This window comes from Megascapheus bottae, chromosome 5 (assembly GCF_031878675.1).
Source record: "Megascapheus bottae isolate mThoBot1 chromosome 5, mThoBot2.hap1, whole genome shotgun sequence".
Lineage (NCBI taxonomy): Eukaryota > Metazoa > Chordata > Mammalia > Rodentia > Geomyidae > Megascapheus > Megascapheus bottae.
The window spans coordinates 57,713,134-57,727,798 of record NC_143513.1 but is presented as its reverse complement, the minus strand read 5'-3'; positions in this window follow the sequence as shown (position 1 = coordinate 57,727,798).

Here is a 14,665-nt window from a genome sequence, read left to right as displayed (position 1 = left end):
GTAAGAGACAGACCAGGAAAGGTAGAACAGAGTCTGTAAGGTCACAATAAATCTGTAATTATTTAAAAGATTTTAAAAATGTAGAAGTTTGGAAGCTGCTGTTTAATCAAGACACTCTGGGAAAATTATAATGTGGGCATTTTCTAAATCTGCTTCATCTTAGTTCCTCAACAAATTTTATCAGTGACTCAAAATACAATCAAATTCCATTTTTCTTTACAAAATTTTATAATTATATGCATGAACATTCATAAAATTAAGAGATGTCTTTTTGTTTTGTTTTGTTTTATTTTGTTGGTTGTAGGACTTGAACTGTGGACCTGGGTATGTAATTGAGCTCTTCAACTCAAGACTACTGCCCTACTCCTTTAGCCACAGTGTCACTTCTGGTTTTCTAGTGGTTAATTGGAAATAAGTCCAGGCTGGCTTTGAATCCAGATCCTCAGATCTCAGCCTCCAGAGTAGCTAGGAATACAGGCATGAGCCACTGCACCCAGCTAAGAGATGTCTTTTATATAATTTGTTTTTGAAATGTAGATTTCTGATAATGGCTATTTTTATCTCCTTAATTTTAAAAATTAAGCTTGGATCCAGTGGATCCTGCTCTTAATCCCAGCTACTTGGGAGACAAAGATTAGGAGTTGTAAAAGAGAAAGGTCAAATTTGACTTGAATTCATATGGTGACTGAGGAAAAGATGAGGTGTGTTGTCACACATCTATGAAACCAGCTCAGATAAAGGAGGTCTAGGTAAGAGAATCTCAGGCAAAATGTGAGACCTTATTTGAAGATTAAATCAAAGAAGGACTGGGGGCTGAGACTCAAGTGGAACAGCAGCTGCCTAGCAAGCATGAGGCACTGAGTTCAATCCCCAACAGTAACAAAACACAGAGTAAAAGAAGATAAACTTGTTCAATTCATACCTGGTGCCATTTCCTGAAATCACTCATATTCTGTTCTATTAAATAGTAAGTTACAATGTAAAGGGAAACAAAACTAGAAATAAAATATAGTATTATCAAGGGAAAATGTATAGGATAGCACTTTAAACTCCATTTTTGCTCAGAAATTCAACACATTACATGGATATTATTCCTTACAAACAACAACAACAACAAAGGAAAACAGTAAGCAAATGTTGTCAGCGAGTATCTATGCCAGAAAAGCTAACTCTAAAATCTAAAATGAGTAAACCACTTTCCGGCTTATGAATCGTTCCTTGTGTATAAACCCTTTCCGTTTGAACCAATGTAAGCAGTACTTGCAATTATTTACCTGGCATAGGTAAAAATAAAGCACATTTCTGTTGTTTAAAGTCTCAAAATTAGAGATACTTATGAAGAAAACTCCAGGTTAGATTTTAGGATGGACCTTTTGCTTGCAAACTGTCTCGACAACAGGAGTGCCTCACTATCAGTTGATACTATGTGTGGTTCCGATTTATTTCATCAACCCTGGGACTCACGTTTGTATCTAGTGGCAATTTCAGGGGCTTCAGACTCCTCGTTTGGCTCTCATTAGTTTCCCAAGATTAAACTTTAGTCTTCTCCCCTTGATGTGCACTCCTGCTTCTCCTATCAAAAACTACTGATAGGATTTGACACTTAAGTGACCTCTAAAGGCTAATATGCTAAGGGCTGGTTTGCAGCCTGTGGGTATTATGGGGAGGTGGAAGAACATACAGGTGGTAGAGCCTAATGAAAAGAAGTTAGAGTGTGTCCTAATGACAAGATTAGGATCTTAGTTTCTCTCTCTCCTCTCTCCCTCCCTTCCCCTCCCCCCTCTTTATTGTTATTACTTTTGTTGTTTGTACTTTTTGTTGCTTGCTCCTTTTATTTTCTTTGATTCCCAGTGCAATAAGAAAACAACTCCTTTACCATATGTTCTACCAGGATCTGTTGCTACATCACATGTCAAAATGGCAGAACCAAACCTCAGCACCTCTAAAATTGTGAGTCCAAATAAACATGCTCTGCTATAGCTCAGATCAAGAACTTGGTCACAGCTATGAAAAAGTGACCTACACTATTCCCAAATGTTCATACCCACTTCGCACCTCTCTATTGCCCTGCAGATTACAAGCAACTCTGGGATGCACTTACCTGCTATTCTGCCCCTCTGTGATGTATTAACCAGCAGATCCATACATCACAACATAACCCCTATGCACTGTGCATTCTGAAATGCAAATATCATAATTTTCTTCATCAGATAATGGGACCAAGTAAGTCCTACAAATAGTGCAAAGGCAATAGATGACAAGGGGAGATTTAAAGCCATTAAAGTAACAGATATCTATAGTTTCTTATCTCACCCCTTCCTAACTTATAAAAACTGATTGTTGCCATGGTTAGGTTTCAAGACAAACAGGACTGGAAATACTAGTACAATAAATACCAAAAAGTCATCAAAGTCACAAGTTAAAATATCCAGTGATACAAACATAAGTCAGACTTAGTGCAAGTCTTCTTTAAAGATGATAAAGCCTTTAAAGGGATAATTTAAAACTTATCAGTTTACCATATCTGCTCAGTAAAAATACAGGTGTAGTCTTGTCAGATATGAATTTATTTTCAAGAGAGGCTGTTAAAATCACTGTGGGTCTGGCTGTGCACACGGGCACTTGCATGTGTATGTGCACATGTCAACTATGAAGACAGACATAAATCTAATATTTAAGTTTGAATAATTTCATATTTTTGAAAAAAACAACAAAGTAAACAGTTCCAGGCTCCATGTTTTACAACTAATCCCAGTTATTTGGGAGAGAGAAATCAGTTGGATCAAGGTTCCATGCACACTGAGAAAACAAATTAACAAGACTCATCTCTACTAATACTTAACACGAAGTTATATATCTTGTCATCCATGTTCTGTGGGAGTGTAATTTGGAGGACTATGATCCAAGTTTATTCAGGAAAAAAAATGCAATAATCTATCTTAACAAAATAACTGAAGCAATAAGGGCTTCAGGTATAGCTCATGTGGTAGAGTGCCTGCCTGGCAAGACTGAAGTTCTAAATTCAAACCAGTAGTATATAATATGATGACAGTGATGATGATGATGGTGATGATGATGATGATGATGATGACGACGACAATGACAATCAATGAGTTACAAAGAGATAAACACAATCACTTTTTGTTATGCAGATTAAACAGATGGGCTATCTAGGGACTTTACCACCATGTATAGAATATGGTTTCTATAAGAAATTCCAGCTTGAATTTTTATTCAGACTAAAAACAAATTGTTGGTTACTGTTTTCCATCTTAAGAAATATTTTCTGTTTAGCTATTTTGTTTATTATCCTAGGTTATAAATGCGCCCTTCCATCTTTTCTTGCTCAGTTCCAAATCTCCTACAGTCTTTCAAACATCTCTTGAATATTCTGGCTCAGACTTTTATTCAAATTAGTCATGTTTCATCTATCTTCAGAATATAATCTCAAGCCTCCTTTTTACTCAAGAAAACCCAAGTTTTCTTCAGTAGATACCCAAGAATACCAGATGTCTCTTTGCACATATTAAAAATAACTATCTCTCTTCTATCTTCGAAATGATCGCCTTTTTACTCCCAATAACAATTTCAAATTCATAGCCCTCACACACTTCAAGTGTCTTCAAACATTATCTAACTATTATTTTGTAGAATATACAGGACCTAACAAGGTTTTCCAAACATATGTTTTATAGTCTGTTACACTGGCATACGAAGAGTGGGGAAATACATTAGTGTCTAAATGAGTACATGCAACTTAAAATCATGCAAATACTCCCTGATGCCTTTTCTCACAAATACATCATTTAGTGTTACTGATGAAGGAGGAAGAGGAGGAGGAGGAGGAGGAGGAGGAGGAGGAGGAGGAGGAGGAGGAGGAGGAGGAGGAGAAGGAGGAGAAGAAGAAGAAGAAGAAGAAGAAGAAGAAGAAGAAGAAGAAGAAGAAGAAGAAGAAGCTGAATGAATATCTACCAAATAAGAAAAAAACATACAGTCAAAATTCTAAGTCCCCTTCATTCCTAGTATCAAATATGCCTCCCTTTTTACCAGTTCATACATTCTAGAATTCAACTTAACTATTAAATATTTACCGTTATTGGCCTTTAAAATTTTCAGTCTGCTGTACCTGAAATGCCTCTCTATCAAGCTCAATTTCTTCAACTCTTGCCATTACCTTTCAAACCTCAGTTCCATTAGTGTTACCTCCATTACCATTTCCTTATGTTTATGCTGTTAGTCAACGGTTATTGACTCGTAAAATATTTTACCCAGGTGCCATAGCATATGCATATAACAGTAGTACTGAGAAAGCTGAGACAGAAGTGCAAGGACAGCCTGGAAGGTATACTAAAATCCTGTTTCAGCAAAACTAGACCAAATCACTCAAAACCAACAATAAAGGTAGATTCATCCACATAATCTATTGTGTAATAAATTTGTCCACATAAAATAAATATGATTTCTCACATTTAATTAAAGTTATTTGAAAATGTTGACTGTCATATTCATTAGAGTCATTCTTAACAATCTATCAGCATGAAGAATAAAATATTGACCCAGTGGACAAAAATATTGAGCACATTTTCAGCAGAGTGTGGTGTAATTCAAATATGATTGTGTTGAACACTTCTTAAGTTTTCAAACTTAGAGAGTGCTCTTGTGAACAATTACATGCTGACTCCATGGCATCTATTTTGAATTATATAATTAATCTCTTTAAAGAGCATATCAATGATTCTTACCTATTACTGCAACTAAGATGAAAACTAGTATATCAAACTTACCTAGAAACCTTAAAGTTGTTTTTCTTTTAAATTATTTTCTAAATTCAAATTGCACTAACAGTAGAATTTAGGAAACATAATATTATGTGGACTGTTTGAGGGTTAAAAATGAATCTGCCTAAAACTTCAATCAAGATTAGTACTCTAATGCCCAAGACAAAGTGAATTGTCAATACACGACTTAAACCTTCTAACTAGAAAGAGTTTGTGAGCCTCTGGTTCAATTCCCACAATTTGTAGAAAGAGATTCACCACTTATACAAGAAATGTACAGGTTTTATTAGTAGCAGAGATGAGATGAGATTTAAACACCAGGTAATTGTCCTGTTGCTAGTACTTTTCCCTTCCGAAATAATTAGTCCACATATATTCAAAGTTTAGTCAACAAAGTATAATTGAGTATTATTTAGTTTCTAACCCCATTAAATAACTTCATCAAAATAATAAAATAGTAATATTATCTACCTGTTGTCTATAGCATGTTTATATAAAACTTGATTCACATTAAAAACATTTTACTCTATAACAACAGAAAAAAGTAAGGTAATCTTGCTAAGGATAAAATAGCACTTTGCTACTTTTAAAGTATTTAATCAATACCAGCATCAATAAATTCATACTTAGAGGCTATTTACATATTTGTACATAATTTTGAAGTGGTTGGTTGTTGTATTTTAGCTTGTTTATAAAGCAGAAAAAGATCCTGCAGCAAACAGGCAGAATGGAGAGACCACACTACCTTATCTATATTACCCTGACAATTGAGTTTGGACAACAGTATTTCTAAATGTAACCTATTCAAGTCTTGATATGTAATTACCTTCAGTTCATAGTCTAGACATTAATGCTTTCATAGTGTTTAAGACTCCTTGTAACATGCTTGCAGCTTTAAGTAAGCAAAGCTAAATCTTGACCAGATAAATTAGCAAAGAATGCAATGAAAGCTTCAATAAAAGAATGTTATCCTACAAACCTTCAAGTTGCTGCTAAATGAGATTTCTTTGAAATGCAGATCAGTTGAACTAGATTAGTGAATTTTAGCTCCTGTCAACATCATAACAAAATACAAATACAATTGTTCACTGGTCTTATCTCCATGCTTCCATCTGCTGCCTTGTTATTTACTTTCCTTGATTTACTATGCAGATCTAAATAAGGCACATCAAGGAGGGCTTACAACACAATGGCTTCTTAAGCTTTACATCAAGGTATTTGAAACTGAAGCCAGAAAAGGGCTGCCATCAAAGACATATCTCTAATGAACTTCCATATCAGAGAAGGTTTGGTATTTAATACTGCTGTGAAAAGAAAGAGCTACAAATCAGAATGGCCTATGAAAGAAAATGCCTACAAATCTTGATGAGATTAGCACCTCTGAGAATTAATATCCCAATAAAAATGATGCCTGGTACCTTGAAGAGTTAACTTCCAACCTTTGCAAATATAATACACTATGTCAAGAGCAGAGAAATCATTTGACAAGGTTAAAAGGTTAGTGAAGTATTTCTTAAACCCCTCCTCTCAACTAGAAAATAGTCTCGTTCTTGATTACAATAAAAGTATGATTGCATAAACACCCTTGAACACAATTTGCACAGATTTGTAAAATCACTGTGTCATATGCATTTTGCACTGTTTTCAAAAAAGAAAAAAACTAGTATTTCACAATAAAATAATGTAATAGAAAATGACAGCCTGCAACACTTGTTCATCAGCTCTAGTAGTTCCCTTTTCTTCCCCCACAGCGATCCATGGCAACATAGAATTTTAAAAAACTGTCATTTTATAAAACCTAAGGTGTTATTTTTATGAGATGTCACAACCCGGGTACCATAAATAATATTATATATACACATATACATGCATATAGTCCTTCCATTTTTCTACCTCCTAATTTTATTTTCCCACTTTCTAGTGTAAAATTGAACAAAATAATTCAGAAACCAAATGTGAAAGGTTTCCAGCAAACTCTGCTTGCATTGCTATTTGACAATTCCTTTCCCATAAGCAATATGGTCTATAAACAAGATACTTTGTGGGTTTCATTCTTTCTGCTTTTTTTTCCTAAAGAAAACATTTCAATCATTTATGTCATGCTATAGCAAGGGAAGATCCCACAAGCATGTTCTGTTCTGTGGATCAATCAGTTCCAAACCAAAGTAGACATGTTGTTGACTTCAGTGCCTAGAAATCCTGCTACAGGCTCACCAGATGATGAAAACTGAGGTGTGTAGTAGGGAGCCCCACATGGCATTCAGTAGCTTCTGGGCATGTCAAACTTCACAACTACCCTACAGTCAATGACAGCAAACACCTTCCCCTCTCTGCCTCCAAACATATTCTTGCCTCCCTCAAAATTAAAGGCAGTCTTCCAGAAACAAAGCCCAGAAAGAAACAACCTCCCATGACTACACAACAGAAACCACAGTTGCTTTTCGGCTGGATTTCATTTCATGTAGGAGATGTTCCAGAATTATTTACATCCACTAGAGACTGTTGCCACTTCTTGTTTAATAAAATGACAAAAACAACAGATTTGCATATGCAAAAGCAGGTGCTCTAACAGGCTTGACTATTCTTGACCTAAAGCATGTAAAGATGGTTTGTCTGTAACAGCTGTCTCTAAGGGACTAGTTCTCTGATGGGCAGTCAAAAACTCTACCATCTGTAAAGTTTTTGCTCAAAATAACAATCTGAATTAAAAATTCTCCATCCATATTCCCTCAATTTTTCCATATGTTAAAATCCCAATATTGAGCTATTTTATCTCCCAGCCCTTGAAAACTAAAACAAGCATGTTGACATGCAAAAGTTATGTGCACAGAATAAGGTTTTCAGAGTATAAAATATCCCAATAGCTGGAATGATGACCAAAATAAGTATATTTGTTTTATTTCTACTACCATAATTGTTTCTCTTAACTGTTTTCATATCCAAACTATAGTTTAGATCTTAAATACAGTGATGTTATATTCTTATTTTTTAATCTCTCTTATTCTTACCTTCAATTTAGACAAGTGAATTTTCACACTGAATTACTCAATGGAGGCTATGTTCTTTTAAAGAGCTCAAGTCGGAACATGACCCATGAGTGGACATAATGGCTTATTTCTGAGTTATATTTGCAGAAGGTAGCACCATATGCCCCAAGCTCCAAGCTGGATGCTCTTTCTAAGGTCTAATTTGCTTGTCAAAAGATATTACAATCACATAGCTAAAATGTGTACATAAACTTAGTACTGCATGAAATAAACTATTTTCCACACCTTAAGAAATAAATCTATTGTAAGTATAAAATTTGCAAAGTTCAGTCTCTAAATTGAATTATAAGTAAAAGAAATCTAGCACTGTATGAGTAGCAGAATAAAATCACACACATGTTCACACACATACACACATACACACACCCACACACACAGAAACACAAGGACATTTGTATATACATTCACAATGACTCAATAATCAAGACTGAAAACTTAGCTGCTTTTTGAAAGGACAAAAACAGCTTGAAGTCTCAAATTTTTAAGCTGACTTAAAAATTAATGAAAACAACTTAAAAGTTTCACAACAATCAAACTCCAATTAAACCACAATTTATCATTTAAATTAATTTTCTCATTTTGAATGAAACATACTCTGTTCTCCTAAACATTTTTACATGCTCAAGTGTATACTTGAACATTTCTGTTTTAGCCCGAGGGAATGTTAGACTTCTGTTACAATAATATTATTTCACTTATTTACAATTTTGCTTATTTGTTCTTGATGTGGCAACTAAAAAGGAAAGTCTGCGTTTCAACCAGCTTATTTTGAAATTGTTTGGCATTATTTCCTTTTATCCTCTTTGTTTAATTGCTTGAATACTGAAGAATTAAAATAGCATTAAAAATTAAAAGGTATACAGTGAGATAAGATAACTAAGATAAGCCATCCTACTGACCCCCTTCAAAGCCTTTCCAAATTTTTAGAAAGTAAAATTATTCATGCAATAAGTTGTAACTGTCTTTGCTGAGCCCCAGTAATCCATCATGGGAATAAATATTTAGACAATATTTTAAATATGTACACTGCAGTTGCAGGAATGCCATAGTTCCAGGATGTCATGTAAATACAGTCTGATCAAAAACATTCTGCTGATACAATAAACATCCAGCTAGAAACACCATCATTCAGCATAGGAGAGAAAATTGATACCTAGGAAAACTACAACAGTACAGTTACCACTGGTGCCATAATGAACTGTAAAATTTAATGTTCTGAAGTTGTTTTTATTGAAGTAGACATTGAATAAATAATGCACACTCATTTTAAACAGATTATTTTTCTCAGTTTTGAATAACACCAATATATATATATATATATATATTTAAGAAGTATCCCTTGCTGGGCATAGGTATGAACTTTTATAATCCTGATACTCATCAGGCTGAGGCTAGAGTATAGAGTTGTATGTGAGACTGGACTACACAAAAGATCCTGTCTCAAAAAGAAAACAAAATGAAATAAAACAAAACTGCAGCATAAAAAATGACAAAATGGCACCATGTACACTGACAACATTTAAGTAAACAGGAATGGCTACATCAAAGTCATATTAACTCACTATTTGTGGGGTGGGGGATCACATAAAAGATACATTGATTAGTTCTAGGAAAGTATAGACAAACTAGCTGCAACTATTACTCCTTGAAGAGCTGGAAGGAAATTTAAGGGGGTGCTTCTGTGTGTGTAACAACCCACAAATACAGAAACTGTTCTCAATTACTATGTGGTCCCACCCATATGAACATGAGCTTTCCCATATCTAACTCTGTTCTTTATGGGTACTAAAGAGAGATTTAAAAGGGTCCAGGTATTGCATTTTGCCTTTAAAGATATATAGTAAAACAAAATTAGGATTAGGAGAGGGCCTAGAGGTATGATGCTTGCCTAGCAAGCAATTCTTCAGAAATGGTGTCGTGGCTCAATGTGATAGAGTGCTAGCCTTGAGCAGAAGAGCTCAAGAACAGCACCCAGGCCTGATTTCAAGCTCCATGACTGACAAAATAAAACAACAACAACAACAAAATAAAAACAATAAAAAATTAAAAACAAAATCACTCAAACTGATCATTTAAAGCTTGACTATGAAGAGTGAAATTTTATTAATATATCTATTCACTATGTTTTATGGATAAAATTCTACCCCCCAAAATTTAAAAGCTAAATATGAACCCCTGCTAGAAAACATAGTGGAAATATTACATGGATTTTCATAGAAAATCTAATTGTAAAAAGTTGCCTTAATGGTTATAAAATTTACTGGGACCATTGAAAGCAGTGTATTTGCTCCATGGTGGAGTTTTAATATGAGCTTACTATTATAAACAACTACAATGAAATCCTTTTTCTCCTCAAGATGCTGATTCTAAAATGAAAGTCAAATTTTGTCAATGGTTCTGCTAAACTTTATTCCATTTTAATGAAGGGACTGGGGTTTGACCTCTGGCCATACACTTACAGAAACTACCATTTGAGCCACAACATCAGCTCTTTTTACTTTAGTTATTACTTTTCAAATCAGATCTGGATTGTGTCCCTTGCCAGGCATGACACTCTGGATTAAATCACTTTTGTAGTTAGGATGGTAAGCACATACCACTAAGACCAGTTTATTCATGGAGGTGAGGAACTCACTCACTTTTTACCAAGGCTGGCCTCCAACTGCAGTCCCCTGTGGGTGGCTAAGAAGATAGATGTTAGTCACCCCAATAAAACTATTTTATTTTTTAATTTTTATTTATTTTATTTATTTTGTTTATTCTTCAGTTGTGAGTATTATACTCAGGTCTTGTGCACTGTCCCTGAGCTTTTCTGCTAGAACTCTAACACTTGAGCCATTGCGCCACTTCAGGCTTTTTGTTGTTAATTAGAGATAAGACGATTCTTTTTTTTTAATTTTTTATTGTAATTAGTAAAAGGGTTACATGATATTTGCCAGATAGAAGGTGCATTAATTCACATACATTGATACCCTTTCACATGTCTTGGTACCCATTACCCTCCCCCGATTCTTATGGACATTCTGCCTGGGCTGGCTTTGAATCACCATCCCATATCTCAGCATCCTGAGTAGTTCTGCTTATAGTGAGCCACCAGCTCCTGGCTAAGATTTTTTATATTTAATGCATATTCCCATATGCAAAATAGTCAAATCAGAAAGCTCCAGATGATATTCATTTATATTGGAAAAATATGGAAACTATTTCTAATTCTATTACTTTAATGAATCCAATCTGTGGACTGAATTAAAAAACTCACAACAAAAGAGGCATTACTAAGAATGATGAATGAAATTTTTGGTGGTAAAGATCTACTTGCTACTGATGTTCTGACTTCACCAATTGGGAGTACGTTTGAGAATTTTTTTTCTCAAAGAACACAAGGATTTATTTCCATGTTTCAATATGTTTCAGCATTTTGGGGAGTGAAACTATCTGATGGACATTTAAAAATTTAATTTGCATGGTAAAGCTTGTGCCTATAATCCTATGTCACATATTTTGTAATTACTTATTTACACTAATATGTCAAATAAAAAGGAGGTATTCCAAATAGACAGACTGAATCAAGACCAGTGTTCCTAGAGTGGCTGGTGGAAGTGTGTGAAGTGGTCCCAAGTCAGATTTTGCATGGAGCTGGACGGTTTGGGAAGAACTGGAGGTTGGCCACTTGAAACTACCATTTCTATCCTAGGAGAGAAAGGGAAGACTGAGTACTAATGTAGTAGTGCCCTACACTGTTCCTGGATACCACTGTGTGAATAGCGCCTACAGAAACTAACATGTCACTAGGCACAGGCCTTGGAAATAGCTATGAGAATTTTATATTGCTTTCTTCCCTCCTCTGTCTCCTTTTGGGCTTTCACTGCTCCCTATCCCCCCAAACTCCTATAGAAATGAATTTTCAGTGTCTTATTTTCTCTTTTCTGCAGTTTTTAAAATTGTAATTAATAGAAGGGTTACATTGTATTCGCCAGATAGAAGGTGCATTACTTCACAATCATTGCTACCCCTTCTCATGTTTTTGTCCCCATTTCCCTCCCCTCACTCCTCCCCTCAGCTTGTTTCCTCCCCTGTCTTATTTTCTTTTAAGACATAGATGAAGATGTCAAGATGTCAAGAGAAAGTTAGAATATAAGTTTATCTCCCAGTTTCCAGCATATTGCTTTGTGAATGTTACACCGGGTTCACCATTTGTCCTTTGTCTCATCATCTTGGTTTTCCCCTTCACATTCCTAATTCAAATTAACAAATAAATGTATGTAAAATACACCAGGCACCAAAGTCAGAAACAGCAACAACAGGGAATTAAAAATAAGGGAAAAACAAACAACAAAGAGAACAAAAAGAATAAAGAAATAACTTCACATATTACATTAAAAACAGCAACGACAAGGATAAATCTCTTGTTTCCCTATCCTGGAAAAACATGGGAAGGGATAACAATGTTCAAGAAGTAATGTACTCACTACCTTACAAATGTAACTGTAAATCCCTCTATACATCACCCTGACAATGAAATGTTTTTTTAAAAGAAGATAAATTTAATTATTTAAGAACTTTTTTTTGGTTTGTACACAGGTGCCATTTATTGCTTGATTGATATTGTTTGTTTGTTTGTTTGTTTTTGTCAGTCCTGGGGCTTGAACCTAGAACCTGGGGACTGTCCTTGGATACTTTTTGCTCCAGGCTAGTGCTCAGTAACTTGAGCCATAATGCCACTTCTGGCTATTTCTGTATATGTTGTACCAAGGAATTGAACCAGGGGATTTGTGCATGCTAGAGGAGCACAACTTTCCCACCTTATTGTTTGATGTTTTTTTAAGCAATACTATTGACCAATTATTTAATTCATGAGCTTATTATCGGCAATTCAATTCCAGTATGCCCAGACTAAGTATGTGTCTTTGGAGGAAACAACAGGAGATCAACTATATTCTTCACTATGTCAATTCTTATTTTCTTTTTCCAGTCCTGGGGCTTGAACTCTGGAACTGGGCATAGTTCCTGAGCTTCTTTTGCTCATGTCTAGTGCTCTTCCACTTGAGGCACAGCACCTCTTTTGGCTTTTCTATGTATGTATTACTGAGAAATCGAACCCAGGTCTTCCTGCATGCTAGGCAAGTACTCTACCACTAGACCAGACTCCTGGCGCCTATCATAATATTATTATATCACGAAAAATTTAAATCAGAGTATCAAACTAATAATTAGCATTACCAAAGAATTTACTTTTATAGTAGTCACATCTATTCCAAAGATGCTGCCCACAGATGCTGCTATAATATTTAAATTTATTTGATGAATGGCATACTATGAAGTATTGTCCCTAATTCTGTCTCCTTTTTCTGTCTTCATCTATCAGAACTTCCCCTCAATGTACTATTACTAAAATGCTTAGAAAAGTCACTCCATCATTCAATCCACTAACTCTAAGCATTCATTAACTCTGTGTGCCGAGCACTATTCTACAGTGAGAAAATGTAAGGAGAGATTTAGAATCTTATCATCTTAAGAATCAGTTCATGTCAGTTCAGCATGTACTTTATCAAAGAGCTAGTATCAAGTTCAGATTCTCACCAAAGATGGCTGAATTGGTTTCTTAAATCAGATAAAGTGACTTAAGTCTCAGCAATTTAATTTTCACTTTACCTTTTGTACATATTTAGAGCAAATGAAACTCAATATTCTACAGAAGCATGTACTACTGACCATAAACACAAAGACACAGGAAATAAACATATAAAAATTGATATTTTACTATGATACTTTCTTCCTTACTCAAGCCTCCTATCAAAAAGTCATGAATAAAAGCACTATCAATTATATGTGCTCAATTTCAATAATTCTATTGTTTTATGTAAAAGTTACTAACTTCAGTAATTTCTAATTCCCTAATAACTGTTTTATGGTTTCTCCCTTCTCTAAGACATACATATTCAACACAGAACTATCAATCAATATTGCTTAAACATTTAAACACATTTAAACATAGCCTCAAATGTAAAAATTTTAAACATTTTACTCTTCTTTTTTTTTTTTTTTTCTGCCAGTCCTGGGCTTGAGCTCAGGGCCTGAGCACTGTCCTTGGACTTTCTCAAGGCTAGAGCTCTACCACTTGAGCCTCAGCACCACTTCCGGCTTTTTTTTATGTATGTGGTACTGAGGAATTGAACCCGGGTCTTCATGCATGCTAGGCAAGCACTTTAACCACTAGGCCAAACTCCTGGCCCTGATTTAACTCTTCTTGTAACCTTGTAGACATGGCCAAACTACTTCCTATCAAATATTTAATGTAAACAACCTAATCCTGTAAATAAATTAGCCTTTTGTTAGAATAAGAGTGGAGGTTCAAAATGAAACCTAAACTGATAACTTACACAAAAAGTCAATAGCAGTAGGACACCAGTATGCTTCCTATCAAAGGGTTTCTTCCCAAAGCTTTCAGCAAAATCCAACTGATTAGTTATTGTTGTGCTATAGGTGCACATCTCTATTTTAAAATTGTTATTACAAATATGATTGACAGAGGAGTTAACATTTAAGACACCGAATGAGAATATATCTTTTTGGATACTATGTTTTCCTTCTCTCTCTACTCTTTTTTTTTTTGCTATGATATAATGGAAAATTTAAACTTCACCAGATAGAGATTAAGACCCAGATTGCATTATTGTTATTACTATTTTACTTAGAAAGAGTTAAATTTCAGGGCCTTACGACATGGGTTAAAAGTAGTTAAATTGGACTCAGTAGCCAAAAGCCGTGTCTAGTGTTAATTTCCTTGTTATAACCTACATCGACCAAGTCAGTACTTCATAGAAGCTTAAGTAGACCGCT